The following is a 15,227-nucleotide window of genomic DNA, read 5'->3' as shown; positions in this document are numbered from 1 at the left end:
TATTTGTTAAGGGCGGGAAAAACCTCTGTTTTGTTCCGGCCGCCATTTTAGGTTACAGGGTCTGGTTCTTCCTGACTAGTTGTGGCAGGAGCGCCATTTTGCATTGGCGGGAGCGCCATCTTTTTGAGGCAGGAGTGCCATTTTAAAGGCCTGGGTCTTTTTGTGTATTTGTAATTAGCATTCCCTACACAATACAAAAGGATCGTGATGCCTATTAAAAGGAATCCCAATCCTGCTCTCCCTTCTAAGAGAGTCATTAGGGGTCCCTCTCAGTCATTGCATTCTGTGCCAGCCCATGTGGTTCATCAGCCTACGCTGGATCGCTTAAGTGCAATTATGGCCATTATTGGCTCAGACCCTGCTGCTATGACTTGCTGTAATACAGAACTTGAGTCACTGGCTCAGCAGTTTGGGAGGCAGTCTGATGCTCAGCCTGGCCCCTCCACGTCCTCTACTGTTTTTGAGGCTCATGGTCCTTCGGATGTGAGCAAAGGGAGTGAGGTTTACGATCCTTCTGAGGCTTTGCTGTCTCAATTTCAGCCTTCCAGAGTACCAGTCCCAGCTAGTCCTAGGGGTCGTCCTAGGAGCATGGGTGCTATGGTGCAGCAGGCCTTTCGGTCAGGGCTGCCTTGTTCGCAGTCGGCACCCCCAGGTTCGGGGAGTTCAGGGCTTCAGCCTGCACAGCATGTGGGAAGGGGAATTTTCTCCCAGCCAAGCTCCTCACATGTTTTTATTTCTGTGCACGTTCAGTCTGTTCCTTCAAGGGAGGCGCTCAGTGTCCAGTCTTTGGAGGAGGATCTCCCGGTGCCTAGAGTCCCTTCAACTGGTGGCAAGTGGCAGAGGAGTCATCGCTCCAAACGCAGGGCGATTCCTCCTCTTCTACTGGTGCGTCTTCTCAGACCTCTGATGATGATTCAGACACAGTTCTGGGTTGTCCAGTAAAGGATGCCAAGAGATATTTGTCACTTCACCTGCTTGGGGACAGTCCCTTCCTGGTTCACGAGGCTGGGTCCCTGTTAAGGAGGCATCAATTTGCTGCAGTAATGTGCAATGCACCTCATTCCTTTCATATTGGTGCAGCTACTACTGCTGCGCACTGGGGTCTGTCCGTCGACAGGATCAAGGATCTGGGCCACTGGAAATCTGAGGAATACAGGGGTTATGTTTGGATTCGGCACTTAGGTGCAGTTATTAATGTTGTTTTGTTCATTCCTAGGTCCGCCTGCCCTGCACGTCTGGAGAGTCGGGCACAGCATTGTCCACTGGGCCAGCAGGAGGGCAGCGGAGTCTGGATTCGGACGCAGGCTCAGACTCCTCGGACACGTGTGCGTCTCCTGGGTGTCCATACAAGGAATGTGTTGGGAGGAGCTTCTCCCAATGGTGCAGGTGAAGGTGTCTGCGGAAGGCACACCTGCGGCGGTGGTGGTGCAGCTGGGTGACAACAATTTACTGGAAACTCCCAGCTTGAGCCTGTGGACCCACATGCAGGAGGACTTGGAAGAGTTGAAGGCAGCTCTTCCTGGACTCAAATTTTTTTGGTCACAGATGTTGCAGCGACGTGTGTGGTGTGGTAGCCGATGCCCAGATGCCACTGAGAGGGCCAGGAAGTGAGTGCAGAGAGCAGTGGCCAAGAAGGTTCTGGCCTTGGGTGGGACGGTGATCCATCACCCGGGCATTACCTTCTGTGATGCGTCCCTTTACAGGCTTGATGGGGTTCATCTGTGTGTGATTGGGAATGATTTGTGGCTGACCTCTGTGTCAGCAGGATTAAGGGATTGGTTGCAGGTGTGAGTGGTTGGCGGCAAGCGCAGTGTTCATGTGGCGGATAGGTGATAGGGATTGGGGAGTGGTCTCGCCATCCCTATGTGAAGGGTATTCCGTTAAAGGAATCCACGGACTCAACTGGTTTGGTCAACCCCTGAGAGGGGCTTGTGCCCATACCTGAGTCCGGGGGGGCATTTGGGTGGTCAACAGAGTCTGTACCCGGCTTTTCACCTTCCCAGGTGTTCACCCTTGGCTGGCCTATGCTGGTGCCCTGGGTCAGCGCTGCCTGCAAGAGTGCAGGGAACTAGTTGAACTAGAGCCTATGCAACCACTCACCTTCTGTAATCAATAAAGATGTCGCCTAAATTCTGCCAAAAACCAAAACTAAAATTTGAGTCATGTGTGAATTTATTAAGGGGGGAGGTCTCTGGGTCTGAACACGCAACAACAAATGAGCTCAAAAGAGCTAATTCTGCCTTAAACATTAGATGTAACTACCTGGCCTCTTATATATTGATGATTATTTTCCAGTTATTTAATATCTGCTCTAATTACATGATTCTCAAAATGTAACTTAGACCTTCTTATGAAGACACAAACTATTCACTGGGTGAGGGTACATTTCCAAGGAAGCTTTACAACTGAGCTTTGCTCCTGCTGCCAAATTATCTCTGCATTCCCTGTCTGTCTACCTCTTTGAGGCTGCCCAGATATCATCCTGCAAGGTTGCTTCCAATGTAGCTTGCCAGCTTCTGCTAACTGCACTTACTGTACTACTCACCCTCCAAATGCACCCAGCTAGGCAATTGTCTATATGACAATTTAAAAAGCCTTGTTCATGAGCACATCCACCACAAACCAAACCATGCACCCTATGCGTACACTGCATTATCTACAAACCTGGTTTAGTCCTGAAGTAGCTCTGTGAACTTTAGCATGCTTTCAGTAAGATAATTATTAGAATATATAGTCTTTGAAACACTGTCTTAAAGTACTGGTATTATGCTTGGTAAATGAAAACTCCCATTTTCCAACCTCCTGTACACTGAAATAACTAACAAAGGAACGGTAAATTTGTACGTTACCAATGCTACGCTGTTGCGACTTATTGTGACAAGCTGAAGGGATTTTCTCCCCTCTTTCGAAGCTCTGGATTCCGTTTTTACAAAGCGAAATAGAGACTAAGGAATGAGAGGGGGCAAAGTACACAGCTAAGATCAGAGTATGTTGTAATTAAGTCTGTTAAATGTCTACTAAAGTGAAGCTGTGCTGGGGAGAAGTGAAACTTACCCAGTCACAAAGAGTCATCTCCAGAGAGAACCAGGGGAGGAGGAATAAATACCAAGAGGTAGTTTTTTTACATGTATTTGAACATACTCAAAGTCAGAGCTTTCAAACCCACTGAAGACATAGATGCCAGCTTTCTAACCTGGTACAGACAATATGTGGAGCTAGTTAGGGTTGCCATATTTCAAGAAGTAAAAATCTGGACCCCCCAAAGCTTCTTTTTTTTAATGGAAAACCCCAAAGTTATTACGAGAATGCAAAAAAAGGAAAAAGGGGGGAAGAGATTCTGGTTTACTTGCCAAAGATCCAGAACAACTCAGAGACAATGGGGGCGTCTCCACCCCCATCGTTCACAGAGGTCCAGTGCCAAAGGCCTTCTGGTGGTTCCCTCACTGCGAGAAGCAAAGTTACATGGGGCCAGGCAGAGGGCCTTCTCAGTAGTGGCACCCGCCCTGTGGAACACCCTCCCACCAGATGTCAAGGAAATAAACAACTATCTGACTTTTAGAAGATATCTGAAGGCAGCCCTGTTTAGGGAAGTTTTTTAATGTTTGATGTTTTATCATGTTTTTAATATTCTGTTGGGAGCTGCCTACAGTGGCTGGGGAGGCCCAGCCAGATGGGGGGGTATAAGTAATAATTTATTTATTTATTTATTTATTTATTTATTTATTTATTTATTTATATTTTTATTTTTATTATTATTTTCCCCAAGCCTTATAAATATGCAGTGGGCCTGATTTTCCTCAGGATGCCTACAGACTATGGTTCTGATGACAATCTCCCACCCACCCCACCATATAAGCCAAAATTAAATACTGCAATGAAAGAGCACAGCCATGACTGCATGCTACACATGCAGCATAAAGTTTAGTTTGGCCTTCAGCTGCTTAAATCAGGAAGTCAATCTTCACAAAATTAATTTCATTCCCAAAGGTTCCAAGTGATGTACAGGGCACATTTGAGTCAGCTATTAAAAAAAATGTGCTTGACTTAAAAGTTAACAAATTGAACATCTGTTGAAATTAACTCATCAAAACTTTTGTGAACAGCTTTTAGAAATTAGTATCAGATATTTTGGGATAATTATTCTGAGTAAAGTTATTTTGCAATACCTTTAGTGTGATCACAGAACTGTTATGAACAGAAAATGAAGCACTATTCACAGAATTTTAAATAATTTTTGAGCACATGAAACATTCAAGCTGCAAATTCATTTACTAACATGACAGCCAGAATGTAGGCCTAGTGCAAAATGCCCCCGCAAAAAACACCTTATCTTTTAAAATGGTAAAAAAAAACAAAAGCAAATCAAAACTGATTAATATGGAATATGTAGTTCTAAAGTTTAGAATCTAAACCTTGGCATGCTGGAACATTTATTACAATCATTATTTTCTTTCTCTGTGTGTGCATGCAATAAGTTTATTGTAGGCTCTGGCCACACAACCCACGCATCCTAACAACAATAACAACTCCCCTTTCTTCCATGGAAGCCCCCTGTCCCAACACAGACAAAAAGAATAGGTGTGCAGTGGTAAATCATCAACAAGATCACCATTGCAGTAGAGATCAAAAACTAGACAGCTCGGGTAGAATGAAGGATGGAGCAGATGGATAACATGCCACAAAAAGGCATACACATTTTCAGGTCACCCAGGTAGTTTACAGTGAGGAGCCATTCACCTTCTCCTGTCATGCTATAGTTTATTTTCTCCTGGAAAGCAATTACAGGACAAATGCCAAGCTACAGTAGGTATTTTTTCCCCCAGTAGCAGCAGCAGCATCTGGTCTCTTGGCAGACTCCATGGGCAATTTTACTGGCAGTTTAAGTATTGCCTTTGGGTCAGTCACAGTGATATTGTTCATGAGCTGTCTGGCAACAGCTTCTTCCTAGATGTCATAATCCTTTTGATTTACTTTCAAGGAATTATAATGTTTTATCTGCTTCAGAAAGTGTTGACCTTAAAGGCCTCTGGAGGACATCTAAGGAAACATTGGGGGGGGGGGGATACAGGCAGCAGCAGCAGCACTCTCAATAACAGCAACAAAATGCAAAACATATTGGTCTGATGTTATTCATTAATCTATTTGGCTATTTCCAATATAGCCAACGATCCACATTCAACCCCTGGACTGAACCAGTATAGCTTCCTGATCAGCTCCTTGAAACATACATAATATATTCCACTGCTCCAAAAATCATAGTAGTAGCACACACTGATGCAAGCTCTTTTACCCAAGTCCTGAACCTGAGCAGAGGAAAATGCAGAATACCAAGCTAGATTAATGGGAATGCTATATGGTTAGATTGAAAGTTAAATGACGGTAGAGAGAAAAATGCTAATGTGAGTCAGAATAGCAGGATATGCATAGTTTAGATAAGCTGCGCACACGTCTAATGCAGACATCACATCCTGGTTCACCTTTGAAGTCTGTCTCGGTTCAAAGGCAAAGTCTGACTTTCTCAACTCTTGAATGTGGGACATCTCTTTTAATGAACGGACACTCTGTTGCCAGTTTGTAAGAATGAGTGAAGAAAGAAAGAAAGAAAGAAAGAAAGAAAGAAAGAAAGAAAGAAAGAAAGAAAGACCCAACCAAAAACCTTGAGTTTATTGACCCAAACTCTCAGGTAGAGACTCTCCTCCCTGGAAGAGAAGAGAGTGGTTGTGGGCAGGAGACCGAGCTCCGCCCCTGGTAGGGGGCATTAGCCCCCTCCCCTCCTACCTGGCTGGCGCCCACGCCCACCGGAGGTGGCCAACCAGGTGCCTCCGGGGGGCGTGTGTAGCAGCTTAATGCTGTGGTGCTAGCTCCGCCCCCTCCTTATTCGTCGTCGTCCCTCAGCGAGTCACCCACCCTCCACTCCCATTTAGCTCAGGGTATAGATTTTTGGCCTTGCTATGGACCTTAGGTTGGTCGCCCTGGTTGGCTGGGGGGCCTGGTAGGAATTTTTCCATTTGGCATTAGGCCTTTTGGTTTTTTCGCCTACCTCGTAGCAATCGTCACAACTTTTGTGGTATTGGTGGGTAGGTTAGGCATTGGATTCATGTGTTGTGCTGTGTCAAGGGCTAGGTGTGGCCATCGCCTATGCTATCTACCGTGGGTTATTCAGTTAAAGGAATCTGGTGGTCGTGTATTCTGTCCGATGCCTGCTTGGCGGGAGGCCATGGCACGACCCTCGGTGACATCAGGGGGTGAGCCTATAGTTGGATGAGCATCAACAGGCTCCACCTACTGTTGAATAAACCCACCACCTATAGTCATCCAATGCCTAAGCCAATACCTTTTCACTGCTGTAATCAATAAAGTTGTGGCCTTTTCTTGCCCATTAACCTTATATCACGTGTCCTTGTGTATTTATTTCACATAGCGGGGTCGGTCCCTCGATCCACAACTCTTGGCTGCATGACTAAGGCAGAACTAACAGCTTAATTTGTTTCCATTTTCAACAATATACGAAAGAGAAAAAAAATCTTTTTCAAAGAATATACATTAAGTTTGAGGTAACATAAAGAAAAATGGCTTAATTTGTATGTCATGGTAAACCATACTTAATGGTTTATTGTGAATGCTGTTTTGTTTTCTGGGCAGTCTTCTCACCAGCAAACATTGGTTACAGTTTGTACTTTTCAGGGAGTGAAACAAATCACAATCCCTGCTTCAGACATAAAGCTAAGACACAGACCACGGATTGTTTCCTCTCACTATGAGTGGGTGAAGTCAGGTGGTCAACACTGGTGCATTCACAGCAGTCCTCTAACTATGGTTTACTAACATATGCAAGCACATATGTCTAGGAATGCCTAGAGGTTTTTGCTTTGTAACTATGACTTTTGAAACAGATTTTATTGAAGGTGAAGGCCAACCAATTAACAAACAATATAAAAAGAAAATAGGAACTAAGAATTACAGAAGCAGTACGGAGTTTATATTTCTAGCTGAATGGAATGGGTGCCATACAGAGATGCATTCAGATAATCCAATTTCATTCTGCTACTCAGATATGCCTCTTGCTTTTTCCATACTAAAATAGTAACTAATTATCCCTGGTTTGATTATCTCCCCCTAATGCTTTTGCAGAAAATCATCAGCTGTTCTGCTCTTCATCATACTTAGATATAAGAAAACTAATATGAATCACATTCATTAATTCCAAGACGATCTGCAATATTTCACCTTGTGAAACACATCTCCATTGGATTTCATCTTTTGAATCACTTCTATAAAAAATGTAGATGATATAGTTGCTTGAAGACTGCCAAATGTTCTTGATAAAGAAAGGCGCATAGCACAATAAAGTCTAATCAATAAATGAAACCCTAAATAACAGATGGCCATATAGCAGCCTAAAAGAGATCGTGCTCATCATACAAGAGACATTTGATTCATTAGTGTGTGTTTTAGAGCTTTATAAAATAGTTTCTGGCTTGAACGAGATTACCAGTGAACAGGGAGGCAGACCAAGGACTTTCATAGATACCCTGTCCCTTCTTAGTGACAGGCAGAAGCAAAAATAATTATAGAAACCAGGCAAAAAAGTGCCTATAAGCAAGATCTGTCTCCTGCTTTTAGTTTTTTGTAATGCGGCCAGATCATTACAGTGGCTCAATAATTAAATAAATAAATTTTGGCTCAGAATTATAATGTCCTTGGCATTAAAAAAAAATCAGTTGCTAATTTAAGTATCCAGCACCTAATTCACAGTAATGAATAAAATGCCACTGAACTTCATAATAATAATAATAATAATAATAATAATAATAATAATAATAATAATAATAATAATAATTGAAGCCTAGTAATACAACAAAATGAGGATATGTCTCACACCTTGAATAATTTATTTTGCGTAAAGGAGAAATATAGCATGTCCTCATTACTACCCTTGGTATAGTTTATTGAGATCTAAGTGTAACTGTCATCAAATAGTACTTCTAATTAGAACAATGCTTTGGTAACTGGGGACCTCAGACTTTAAAAATAAATAAATAAATAAAGGTTTCTGAAACTACACATTTCTTCTAAACCATCCAGAATTGTTGGGCACTGGGCCTGGTGGAATTTTGGGGTGTTGACTGGAGCCATATATTTTAAATTCCTCACATGATGGCAGAGAGTACAGACTTGGGCATAAATCTTCCTTGTGCACTGCTGCCCTCCACAAGATGGAGGAATAAATTCTGAAGCAGGGAGCCTGTTCAACACATTCAGCCTCCTCTTGGAATATCAGGGTTCTAAATCAAGCAGGGACACTTCACAAGTAGAAATGATTCCCTGCTGCAGAAGTCACCCCTCCAATTTGCAGAGTCTGGGAGGGGTGGGGTGTCAGGGGACAGAGCTAGCACACTTGTGATTGTTCTCCTTCATCGAACGAGGCTTTAGAACACTATTGATAAAGCTTCTTGACAGTCTCAGGAGCTAAAATATACTCTACATCAAGGCAAGGTCAGGTATGTGAGTACAGAAAGCCAGGTCAGGATGGTGGGTACACATGCTCAACTTAGGGGCACTTCAGATGTTTTCAAGCCTTAAGTCATATCACAAGAAACTGACCATGGAGCAATGCTGATGAGGTAAAAGTGAAATTGTCAAAATGCAACAACACAAGAGTGTAGCCAAGATCACACTCCTGAGCCTAGGTAGCACAGGAATTAAATATCTATCTTATTTATTGATGCAGCAAAGCAGGATCCTGCTCAAAGTGAAGAGCATGGGTAGGCAAACTAAGGCCTGTGGGCTGAATCCAGCCCAATCACCTTCTAAATCTGGCCCGCAGATGGTCCAGTAATCAGTGTGTTTTTACATGAGTAGAATGTGTCCTTTTATTCAAAATGCATCTCTGGGTTATTTGTGGGGCATAGGAATTTGTTCATTTATTTATTATTTCAAAATATATTCTGGTCACCCACAAGGTCTGTGTTAGTTTACAAGCACCCTCTAGAGAGTTCTTCTAGCAAGTCTGACAAACTTCCTGTACATACGCAAACGGAAGGTTTCAAATTACACTCTTCACAGAGCTCTAAGAAGCCTGTGAACTTCCGGGGAAATTCTTTCCCACAGTTAGCTGCAAACATGTGATGTCAACAAGCTGTCTGTCTGCAGCTGTGATGTTCTCATATACTGACAGTCTGAAGGACATTGGACCAGCCCCCTGCTGAAAAAGTTTGCTGACCCCTGGTCAAGAGAGTAGCACCAATAGGAACAGCACTTGGACGAAGCATGGTCGAAAGGGCTGGGACTGGGCTTGGCCGATTCAGAATCCTCCTTATCTAGAAATCCCTATTTCCTGCCAACTTGGAGAAAGTATGGGGTCCAATCAGTCTTTGTCTGAGATATAGATGTTCCTGTGCCTAGTCTACCATCCTCTAATATTGCACAGGTTATGAGAAACTCCCTACTTCCCTAGCATTTACCAAGTAGGAAGGTTTAGACTTTAAGTGAGCTTATGATGGGACGTGGGTGGCGCTGTGGGTTAAACCACAGAACCTAGGACTTGCCGGTCAGAAGGTCGGCGGTTCGAATCCCTGCAACGGGGTGAGCTCCCATTGCTTGGTCCCTTCTCCTGCCAAACTAGCAGTTCTAAAGCACGTCAAAGTGCAAGTAGATAAATAGGTACCACTCCGGTGGGAAGGTAAACGGTGTTTCCGTGGGCTTAGTCATGCTGGCCACATGACCCAGAAGATGTACGCCGGCTCCCTCGGCCATAAAGCGAGATGAGCACTGTAACCCCAGAGTCGGCCACGACTGGACCTAATGGTCAGGGGTCCCTTTACCTTTACTTATGATGGTGGCAATCCCAATGCAAGAAATAAGATAAGGCTCCCAGAGACCCTATAAATGAACAACATGCTAAGAGTTCAGGTATTTTCTTTTGCAATGCATTTTATTATTACTGGGAGTGGGTGGGAGAGAGAGAACACATCATCTGGATGCAAGGTTAAAAAAAAAGACACTGGGACTTAATGTTCTGCTTAGTTAAGGGATAAGTAAGCAGCAAGCACCAGTGTGCCTCTGGCTGTGCAGTCTGCAGGGACTGAACTTGCAGTTTGTGCTGCTGGAGAGATGATGAAAGGAAACTTTGTTTGCACCCAATAAAGCACTGGAAAGCATTATTATAATATAATTCATCTGAACTCACTATTAACATTGTAAAAATCCTGGAGGAGGAAGAGGGGGAAAGAACTATGATTAAAGAAAAAATGGATTCAGGTGTTTTACAAGATGGCTCACTGATTATGCACGATTCTGGTATGTAGTAAATTTGGCTGCAACATATTCAGCGGTTTCAGGCTACATATCAGCACCGTATTTCTAGGAAAGCTGTAGTCTTCTGCTTGTTTACGCTCCAAATCTTGCCACCACCATTCCCCCCAAATCTGGAGCCATTGCAAGAGAAGGAAGTCATGTGTCACTTGCGCTGACTGAGTGACTACTTGATGCGATTGGAATGATCTTTGATAGCCAATTCATTCTTGTTTGGTCTGTGTCACAGCTGGTGTTGCTTCCCCCCACCACACCCCAATTTGGTGAAGCTTTAGATGTCAAAGTTTGGAAACCCTGTCATAAATTCTTATTTACTTCTGAAATGCTTTTCTTTTTAAATCTCCTGACACTTAAAGTGGCCCATCTTAGGGGATGGGATAAGAAAAGGCATTGCAGAAATCATGTGATCAGAGACAAGTTGCCTATAATATCCTCTTCTTTGCAAATGAAGTAGCTACCTAATACTTCTCAGAATGCATGTGTTTGATCTTAAATTAACAGACACAGATTTACTATTTTACTACCTATTGGCACCTTCTGGCAGGATGATGCAGACAATTGGCTTACAAATATTATGTCAAAGACAAAAGCCCCCAAATAGCCCCAGAAGCTACCACTTGGTAAATGCTTATCTTAATCTATTCTGACATATATTGCATTAGGCTGGACCACACTAAGACTGGACAAAATCCAAAATCCAGTTCAACTGTTGTACTTTGTTAATTTTGAGACAGGAGAGCAATAACAGAGGCAAGCCCCCCAAATGGTACTTAAACAAATCTTCTGACACAGCACAACTGTGAAAGGTAGAGTTCGGTGAATCTGCCATTCTCAGTTTCTTTCAGTTTCTCATCCAGCTGGTCTTAAATTCATTTCTCTGCATTTCCACGTGCATTTTTTTTTTAAAAAAATTAAAATTAAGAGTCCTCATGAAAATTCATCAGCATTTCAGTGTTACTTTCTCCTAAAATACACATTTTCTGTGCAACTTTGCTTACTGTTGACATTTTTGCAAGGTAATTTCACATAATATATTTCACAACATTATTCTATGTTATTTTCATTAATATATCGTTCACTCCAGCAAATGCATTTTTGTACACATTGCTAACTATTGCAAAAATCTGGAGAAGTGTGCATTTTGAAGGATGACTATGTTTCAGTTCCTATATGGTTCTGGAAAGTACAGATCAGGTAGTTTCACACTTAAATGTGAACTGAACTGATTTTCTCTTCCATCCCTAGGAAGGATATATGCCCACTTGTTGAACTTAGGGAGAATGCGCAGGATAATTATGACACCTTCAAGTTCATATGGGTTTGTGTGCCTTTTGAGGCCCTCAGAGCTGTGGAGATTGCTACAGTTTGTACCACTTTCAGATTAAGAATAAGGGTCTCAAGGGAAAGCTTCATTTGGTGAGAGAGAGACAGCTATATCACAGCTGAGACAGACAAAAAGCCACCCTGACCACACTGGCATAATTCACAAATTTGCTTCCACAGATCAGGATTACTGCGCTGCCAAATAGTTTACAGTGGTGTCCCGTTCCCTCCATAGTGCACAATAGTGAACAATAGTGCAGAGTTACAGTACATTTCTTTGGATATTTGTGGATATATATGCATACACAAATATAACTAACCAAGAACATACTGTTATGCGTTTGGCCATCTCAATCATTCTGAATGAGCAGATGATGAATAACAAGGCAGCAATTTGCTAGTGATTTTCCAGACCTATTTTCAAGCATAGCAGGGAGAAGAAAGATGTAAATATTCAATAAAAGAAATGACTAAAGAACGGGAATGTCTGAACAATGTTTTTAAAAAGTCTAGGAACCAACAACAACATTTTACACAGACTATTTGTAAAATAAGTTGACTTAGATTTAAAGGTCAGTTTTTTATAGCGCAGAGTGCTTGCATCTCTGTAGTGCCCTTAAACTCACTTGCACACACTTGCAACCTTGGTGTTAGTTTATCAGAGCAATCATTAAGCTTTGGCACTTTGAGGCTGATGAGTATTACCTAAGCCAGCACTCTTTGGAGCTAATCGTGTACAATTTAACATTATCAAAGCACAGACAGTCCTCATTCAAGCCAAGTGTGAAAGTTTTTAAATTAGCTTTCACAGTTTGATTCACAGACAGCAAATGTAAACTGGCACTGGATTAATTTTTTCTCCCTGACGACAATCTGGAACAGAATAGCCCAAAGGCTATTGTAGGCCATTTGCTTTAACTACTACTGAAGATTCACAATACAAGCTGAGTTCCAACTGGGACTGAAGCTCTAGGAGAAAAGGGAAGCTTAATATTATCCTCATTAAGCAAACCACTGTGTGTTTTGAAAATAAGTCCTTTAATTTTGTCACTTTCAAGTAGGTCTAGATCTCTCTTTCAGTTTTGGGTTTCTAAGGACAGGAATGGACATCATTATCAACAAAGAACTTCCATAACTCAAGAACCTGCACATGGGGCAGTTACAATGATAATAAAGGTGGTCGGGTACTGGAAGCAAGAGGAAGGAGCAAAGTTAACTGGGCAGGAAGACTAGAGGAGAAGTGAGCATTAAGATCACCAACTGGGGATTTCATACCAATACAGGTAGGAATATGTGTATATCAGGATGATAGACTGGATGAAACTTAACATGAAAATGCAATAATCTCCACAGTGAGGCAGATCCTAGGTAAATAAGAGTCAATAAAAAGAAATGAAAGGCCCAGGTAGGGGCAGACAGAAAGGCATGGGACAGAATGCCCAGGCAAGGCAGAATGAAGAAAATGTCAACTCTACATATGGCAGCTATAAAGTGATTTCCATGTTTCTTCATCAAAAGGGATCTGGAAAAAGTGCTAGTAAAGGAAAACTAACATGATGAGGGAGATGGAGCAATGCTCCTCTAAGAAAAGGTTACAGAAACAGTGGAGTTTTAGTTTAGGGGGGGGGAAGCAAGCATGGAGAGACAGGACAAAGATGTGTAAGATTTATGCACGATGTGTTCAAGGATGACAGAAATAAGTTTCTCTCTCTAATTCTAGAAGCCAAAGTCATCCAGTGAAGCTCATGGGTTGGAGATTCAGGACAGACAAAGGGAAAGACTTCTTCAGACAGTGCATAGTTAAACTATGCAATTCGCTACTACAAGATATGGTGATGGAAGATATGGAAGATATGGCTAGGAATGGTTCATAAGGGCTACGTACTACTTCCAAGTTCACAAGCAGCATGCTTCTTAAGTGCAGCAGCCGGTGAACAACAGTAGGGCAGTCTATTGCTTCTATGCCCTGCATTTGAACTTCCCATACATAGCTGGTTATCCAGTGTGGGAAAAGTATGCTTGACTAGATAGACCCTTGATGTGATCCAGCAGGGACCAGGTTAAGTTCTTACATAGGATGAGACAACATCGGCCCTAGAGTCTTCAGGAGTAGGAATAAATATTTATGTATTTGGAATTGAGAAAGAAATCTGCATGTGATTGACAGGAAATGTGCCAGGGTGACTGATGTAGTGGAAATGTGGGTGAGAATATTCACTTGTATAAATGATGGTGGATAAATTGACTTTTGGATGGGTGCAGGGCTGACAGAGGAGAAGTAAAACATCTGCTTCACTAATACAGAGGCACAGATGTCACTGCTGATGTTGTTGCTCTCTAGTTAAGGGGTAGAGCTACTAAGGGTCAGACGGCTTGAGATAGTAAATGTTTTATTTTCATGGTCAACCAGATGCTGGAGGATATGAATTTTATGTTTGCCACAAATATTCCCTCCAGATCTAAAACAGTCCAATTCCTGCGACACAAATATCTGAGTCCCAGTCCAACGTATAATCTTAGCTCTGTGTGGAAGTCTTCATCAGTGTTTACTGATATATTATGCATGCAGTAATAATTAGGCCCAGTGAGCTGGTTCAAGTATCTTAGAGCCATCTAATTGCTAGATGGTGTTATTTATTTAGCAACAGTGTTCCAGCCACAGTTCTATGCTCACTGGCCTTCAGCAGATACTTGTTGTAATATCTCAGGCTACTGAAACTCATAGGCAAAGTATCAAGAACTTTGGCAAAATACCGTATGATCTTAGATTTAAGCCTGGTTTACACATGTTGGAGAAAGAGTTAGGAATAAAATAGTAGAGTTCTGAAGTGGTGAAATAAAGTATTCCATCTGAGAATGCAGTGTTTGCCAGGCATTTCTTGCATGAGGAAACTTTCAAACTAATACCCCACACCTGCAGTATCAGTGGTACAATGCATTATACTGCCTCAAAACTTCATTCTGCTGCTTCATTCATCATCATCATCATTACTATTATCAGCTTGACACATAAGAAGTTTCAAAGCAACTGACAAAAAGCATAAAGGTTTGCATAAAATCATGGGGAAAGATGAACCAGGAGTGGAATATGGCTCAAATAATAAATATGAGGTACATTCTTGTGCATAGTAGTCCATGCTCAACAGTAACACAAGCACAAACCAGAATTGTTTATATATTCTTTATATATAATGTAAGACACAATAGGCTGCACTAAGTTCCTAACAAGTTCAAAGTTATTAGGCACTGGTATTATTTACAACGATGCTCCATAATAAACTTCACGGCTATTGGCCTACACTTTGTCACATAAGTTTCTTTTTAAAGAAAAAATGTTTACTTAAAGACATGTAAGTTTGAAAAATATGCTATTTATTTATTTAAGCAAATAATTTATATAACCCTTAACTACCTATGACTGTGATCAAGCACAATAGCATTACTTAAATATCACTGAAGTAAAATACAAAATACAAATTTACTCTTCACATTTGTATTCCCTGTCCACATAGAAGGGCAGCTTGCAACAATAAAACTAAATGCAGGACACAATATATAACAATTTATTTTTTTTAATAAACAGGACAGAT

General features: G+C 41.8%; 1 protein-coding gene across 8 annotated transcripts in view; it reads right to left on the bottom strand.

Annotated features, from left to right (window-relative positions):
* DAB1 (DAB adaptor protein 1) overlaps positions 1-15,227 on the bottom strand; it is a 586,419-nt gene that overhangs the window by 152,280 nt on the left and 418,912 nt on the right. Inside the window, exon 1 of one of the 8 annotated variants that reach the window (XM_082228743.1) lies at positions 2,850-2,931. The exons of the other annotated variants lie outside the window; for them this stretch is intronic. The gene's annotated coding sequence lies outside the window, so the exon portion shown is untranslated. Of the gene's footprint in view, positions 1-2,849; positions 2,932-15,227 lie in introns of those variants that run through there. 8 annotated transcript variants of the gene reach the window in all.

This window comes from Podarcis vaucheri, assembly GCF_965113315.1.
Source record: "Podarcis vaucheri genome assembly, chromosome: 6".
Taxonomy (NCBI): Eukaryota; Metazoa; Chordata; class Lepidosauria; order Squamata; family Lacertidae; genus Podarcis; species Podarcis vaucheri.
This window is presented reverse-complemented; position numbering and strand designations above follow the sequence as displayed.